Source organism: Salvelinus sp. IW2-2015, unplaced genomic scaffold (genome assembly GCF_002910315.2).
Source record: "Salvelinus sp. IW2-2015 unplaced genomic scaffold, ASM291031v2 Un_scaffold2136, whole genome shotgun sequence".
Taxonomy (NCBI): domain Eukaryota; kingdom Metazoa; phylum Chordata; class Actinopteri; order Salmoniformes; family Salmonidae; genus Salvelinus; species Salvelinus sp. IW2-2015.
Window position 1 is genome coordinate 113099 of NW_019943470.1, and position 6000 is coordinate 119098.

Here is a 6000-nt window from a genome sequence, read left to right on the forward strand (position 1 = left end):
TTGAGACCTGGTTTTAGGAATTATAATTCTAATGTTGATGAGTGATGATAAATAAGAAGGTAGCTTATTCAGAAGTGCTTTAAAGACAAACACGAGAGCATGTTGTTCTCGTCTCACGGACAGCAAAGTCCAACCCACATTTTGATATAAAACACAGTGCTGAGTTCTGTAGCTAGCACCCGTAATAAACCTAAGTGCGCAATGATAAGTAGCATCCAGCGATTTAAGTGTTGATGCCGTAGCATGCATGTAGATAATATCCCCATAATCTATAACGGACATAAAAGTAGCTTGCACAATTTGTCATCTATTTGTAGAGAACAAACATGTCCTGTTTCTATAGAGGAAGCCTAGCTTGATTTTTAGCCGTTTACAAAGTTCGTCAATATGCATTTTAAAAGACAGTTTATCATCCAACCATATCCCTAAGTATTTATATGCAGAGACCTGATAAATTTGAGAACTATCTAAGCTCGTAAGTGCAAGTGTATTTTCATCCAACTTTTTGAACCTATTAAAAATCATAAAATGTGTTTTCTTTGCATTTAAAACAAGTTTCAGCTGTATAAAAGACCCTTGTAATATCTTCAAATCTGTCTCCAATAGTGATAATGCTTGGTCAGCCGTTGAAGCGATAGAGTACATGACAGAGTCATCAGCATATAAATGAATTTTAAATATCGTTTAAAATATAGAATAAAGTTTAAATATATTAATACGAACATGTTACTCAGATTTGCAATAGTGTTTTCAGCAGTTGGACATCAAGGTCGAGAAAGTGCACTTTGCTGTAACTAAATTACCTGAAAATCCAGACGACAAATCAGGAAGTGTGTAGTTTGTTCTCCTTGTGAAGGAAAATGACCCCTCTCCTGGGCCAAAATGTATGCACTGCTGGGTATTTCTTATTTCTATTATTAAAGTATACATCCCGGGAAGACTGGAAATATCATAAGTGCAGAAGCATTCATACCCTGAAAGCAAGGCAATAAATTTAGCACAGCTGAGTTTCACATGTTCCCTGTTTCTCTTGTGACAGAAACAGGGTCAAATAAATAGTTAGAATATAGTTGAACCTACTGTCAGAATTGTCTTCCTCCACAGAAGGTATTGTATGACAATCTGCTGCAGTCTTTATTTGAGATTTCTCAAAGAATCTGATACAATCTGAAACAAAGTTGATGCAATCACCGAACAGTATTCCATGACTTACTGAAGTTTATTCAGCTTAATACAAACTGTCTTTTAGTTATTCAAAACACAAAACATACTTTCATGATAATTCAATTACGAATCAGTCTCAATGATAATATATAATAATGTAATGTATTTAATCATTTAGTAATAAGTACTAAATTGTTTGTCAATAACACCACTTGACTAGAAGATACATAGTTCACCATCATGAAAGATGTTGTCAATGTATATGAGGAATTAGGTCAAAAATTAAAAATGTGAAGGTAATATCAGTAACACATTACAGTATATACAAGTATTTTGTTCGTCATGTTAATCAACAATGGACCTAAAAAAATTCAGCAAATTGAAGACAAAATGGCATCACTTGTAATTGGAATACCAATAAACATGACTAAAAATCCATTGTTAATACTGTAATACTGTTGTGGCGCTGGTCAGATTTGTTGTGTCAGTTGTGATCATTACACACAAAAGTAATATAATTCTGACAGTAAACCCCCAAATATGTTGAAAGGGGTCTACCCCAATCATCCAGCAACTGGAAAACTATTTAGGAAAGAATCAGCTGCACATGAACTCTGCACAAGTACTATGTCACGCCCTGACCTTAGAGAGCTTTTTTATTTCTCTATTTGGTTAGGTCAGGGTGTGATTAGGGTGGGCATTCTAGTTTTTCGATTTCTATGTTGGCCTGGTATGGTTCTCAATCAGAGGCAGCTGTCTATCGTTGTCTCTGATTGGGGATCATATTTAGGCACCCTTTTCCCACCTGTTGTTTGTGGGATCTTGTTTTTGTGTAGCTGCCTGTGAGCAGCCCAGAACGTCACGTTTTGTTTGGTGAGTTTCAAATTTATTAAACATGTGGAATTCTACGCACGCTGCGCCTTGGTCCATTCATTCAAACGTTCGTGACATACTACTGTTTAGTAAAATAAGGTTGAGAGCAGCAGGACCCATGAATGTTCTCTCCACTGACAAGACAGGTCGCACAGTACAATTAAGGTGAAAAGATACTTACATGTTCCATTCTCTTTGAGGTCTAACCAAACAAATGAAAAAAAGTTTAATAAATTAGGTATTTTTTGTGGCAAGAAGTGCACTATTTCATAGGCCTAACATCCAGGGAAGAACAAATATTTGAACACTGTGAATTTGGAGTGAGAAGAGACATTTCAATACATTAGCCTAGTTAGTTATTCAACACGTTGGCCTTTACTCACCAGGACAACTTTCTTTCGAAGAGGATGTTTTATAAACCCCCAACACACAGAAATAAACCACCAACACAAAAACGCCATAGCCAAATTGTGAAATTTGAAACATTAGATGAAGATGGAACTGTAAATTTGAAAAAGACAACATGAGATTTCAGGAAAGATCTTTGGAAATAAATAGCTGGCCGCAGGGGAACTATACGGAGATATGATCACGTGAGCCATATTTCAATGGTACATAACCTTGCGTAAAGTGTCATATTCATATTCAGTATTCATACATTTTGTTAATCAACTTAACAAAAACACGTTGCAGAAGGTGTTCAACTTACCTTTCATATGAATTGATTCCTATAACCTCCACACTCGCACCGCTCTGTGACTCTGACGGAGAGAAGTCAATATCAAGGAAGGATAAATTCAATGTTTTGCATGTGGTGGTTAAAAACCTCTTAAGGATCCGCCCCTTTTTTTCAATTTTCAACCTAAAATGACATACCCAAATCTAACTGCCTGTAGCTCAGGACCTGAAGCAGGGATATGCATATGATTGACACCATTTGAAAGGAAACAGGTTGACGTTTGTGGAAATGTTAAATTAATGTAGGAGAATAACACATTAGATCTGGTAAAAGATAATACAAAGAAAAAACATTTTGAAAGTATGATGTTGACATGATCAGTCCAATCAAAGCTACTGTAGATATAATGTGATTTGATGTCATTTTATCTGTGGCCAATGACCTTGAGCCTCCTTGGATGGGCACTTCTAATGTAAGTCTATGGCAGCACCCAAGGCGCTTGAATTTTCGAGCTCTAACCATACATTTTGTGGTGACGTAGTGTCCCCATGAGTGACAGAACACTGAGACAATCACGGCGCAACTAGAGAAAATGACCAACCCCTACGCTCCGTATTTTCCGCTGGCTGCCACCACATAAAGCACTGAGCTAGGATGAAACACCTGCATTTTGGAGCTGCCTTACTCAACAAAGCACAAAAGAGACCATGTTAGTATGCAACTTTATTAACTCAATTATTATTTATTTTTACATTGTTTGCAAACTGATATGTGACACATATTTTGGGGGGGGGAAACAGGTGAGGCTCAAAACCGGTGGGGCTCTGCCCTACCTGCCCTGACTGACCCATCGTCACAGGGCAGCAAGCATCTTTCTCATGTCAGTCAGTCACAGAGTTTCTAAACCATACTGTCCTGTCTTTGAGTCAGTCATGTGCGTGGTCTAAATAACTCAACTGGCTAGTTTACCAGTCTGTTAAAGAAAAGGGTGGGATGTACGTTGATCCTGCTGCTCTGATTAGATAGAGTGAAGCTGCTTTTCTCTGTTCACTTGCTTCATAATTTCACCTGATCACTTTTCCTCTAATGTTTTTGGTCTGATCATTTAGAATGTTGCTGCCTGGCACTATTATAAATCACATGGTGAGGACGTTTACTATCAATCTATCAATGTGCATGATACATAACAAGTGGGGCAAGGGTAGAGAAAAAAGATTCAACTCTAATGCACATTCTGACTGAGTGACAGCAAACTTGGCTGCCTGCTGCAAGTTGAGGACACACAGACACAGACGAACACGACCACCCCTCCGCACACTTCTCCTAATCTGCAGCTTTTTTGCAGTGAGAACTGCAGGGAGGTATTTTGCCAATATCTATTTGGGTATATTAAAACACTTCAGTTTCTTCTGATCACGAGTATCATCTGATCTGATCCGACTATCAACTGTCAATTTACGTATACCAGTATGTCCATGTCGGCACACCCCTATCTTGCACTAAAATGGCATTATCATAATTTAAACAATTTCACACTATTATTCCAACCCCATAGTGTGGAAATATATATAAAAACACAGAAAAATTGTGTTTTTAGGCCTTCAACTGAGATGGATCTCATCACGGTATTTTTGTGCATTCAAAATTGCCATCGATAAAATGCAATTGTGTTTGTTGTCCGTAGCTTATGCCTGCCAATACCATAACCCCACCACTACCATGGAGCACTCGGTTCACAACATTGACATCAGCAAACTGCTCGCCCACACAACGCTATACACATGGTCTGCGGTTATGAGGATGGTTGGACGTACTGCCAAATTCTCTAAAACGACATTGGAGGCGGCTTACGGTAGAGAAATGAACATTCAATTATCTGGCAGCACCTGGTGGACATTCTTGCAGTCAGCATGCCAATTGCACGCTCCCTCAAAACCTGAGACATCTGTGGCATTTTGTTGTGTAACAAAACTGCACATTTTAGAGGGGTCTTTTATTGTCCCCAGCACAAGGTGCACCCGTGTAATGATAATGCCATTTAATCAGCTTCTTGTTTTGCCACACCTGTCAGGTAGAAGTATTATCATGGCAAAGGAGAAATTTGGCAATTTGAGAGAAATAAGCTTTATGTGCCTATGGAAATTGTTTGGGATCTTTTATTTCAGCTCATGAAACACAGGACCAACAATTTACGTGTTGATTTATATTTGTGCTAAGCATAAATTAAACGGCCCATTGCAGACCACCCAGTCCTGACCCCACCAGCTGCGGCATTCTGGGTATTGCGCACACGGTGCGCTGGCTAGTGACTTTCCCATGTCCCAGCTGTAAACACACTGTGGGCTACACTGGGTGCAATGACATTCAAGTGATAAAACCTCACAAAAGTGTGTGGTGATGCGCAACTCTCCACAGCACAAATATCTCCTATAGTCAACCCTTTAAACAATGGCCAAAACGCTGCCAGACCCCTGGTGGAGTGGGGGCGTACACCGCTAGGTACCCCTTGTCCCCTGCTGCTATATGCCAGGGAGATGGGGAGATGGCTTCCCCAATCCAGTGGGAGAGATGCTGCTTAAATTCGAATCAAATTTTATTGGTCACACACACACATGTTTAGCAGATGTTATTGCGAGTGTAGAGAAATGCTTGTGCATCTATTTCCAACGGTGCAGCAATATCTAACAAGTAATCTAACAATTCCACAACAACTACCTAATACACATAAATCTAAGTAAAGGAATGGAATAAGAATATATACATATAAATATATGGATGAGCAATGACCGAGCGGCATAGGCAAAAATACAGATGAGATGAGTAATGCAAGGTATGTAAACATTATTAAAGTGGCATTATTAAAGTGACTAGTGATCCATTTATTAAAGTGGCCAATTATTTTAATTCTGTATGTATGCAACCACCTCACTGTGTTAGTGATGGCCTTGAGATTGAAAAATAGCTTCTGACTCTCGGTCTCAGCTTTGATGCACATGTACTGACCTCGCCTTCTGGATGGTAGCGGGGTGAACAGGCAGTGGCTCAGGTGTTTTTTTGTCCTTGATGATCTTTTTGGCCTTCCTGTGACATCGGGTGCTGTAGGTGGAGGGCAGGTAGTTTGCCCCCGGTGATTCGTTGTGCAGACCGCACCACCCTCTGGAGAGCCCTGCGGTTGTGGGCGGTGCAGTTGCCATACCAGGCGGTGATGCAGCCCGACAGGATGCTCTCAATTGTGCATCTGTAAAAGTTTGTGAGGGTTTTAGGTGACAAGCCTAATTTCTTCA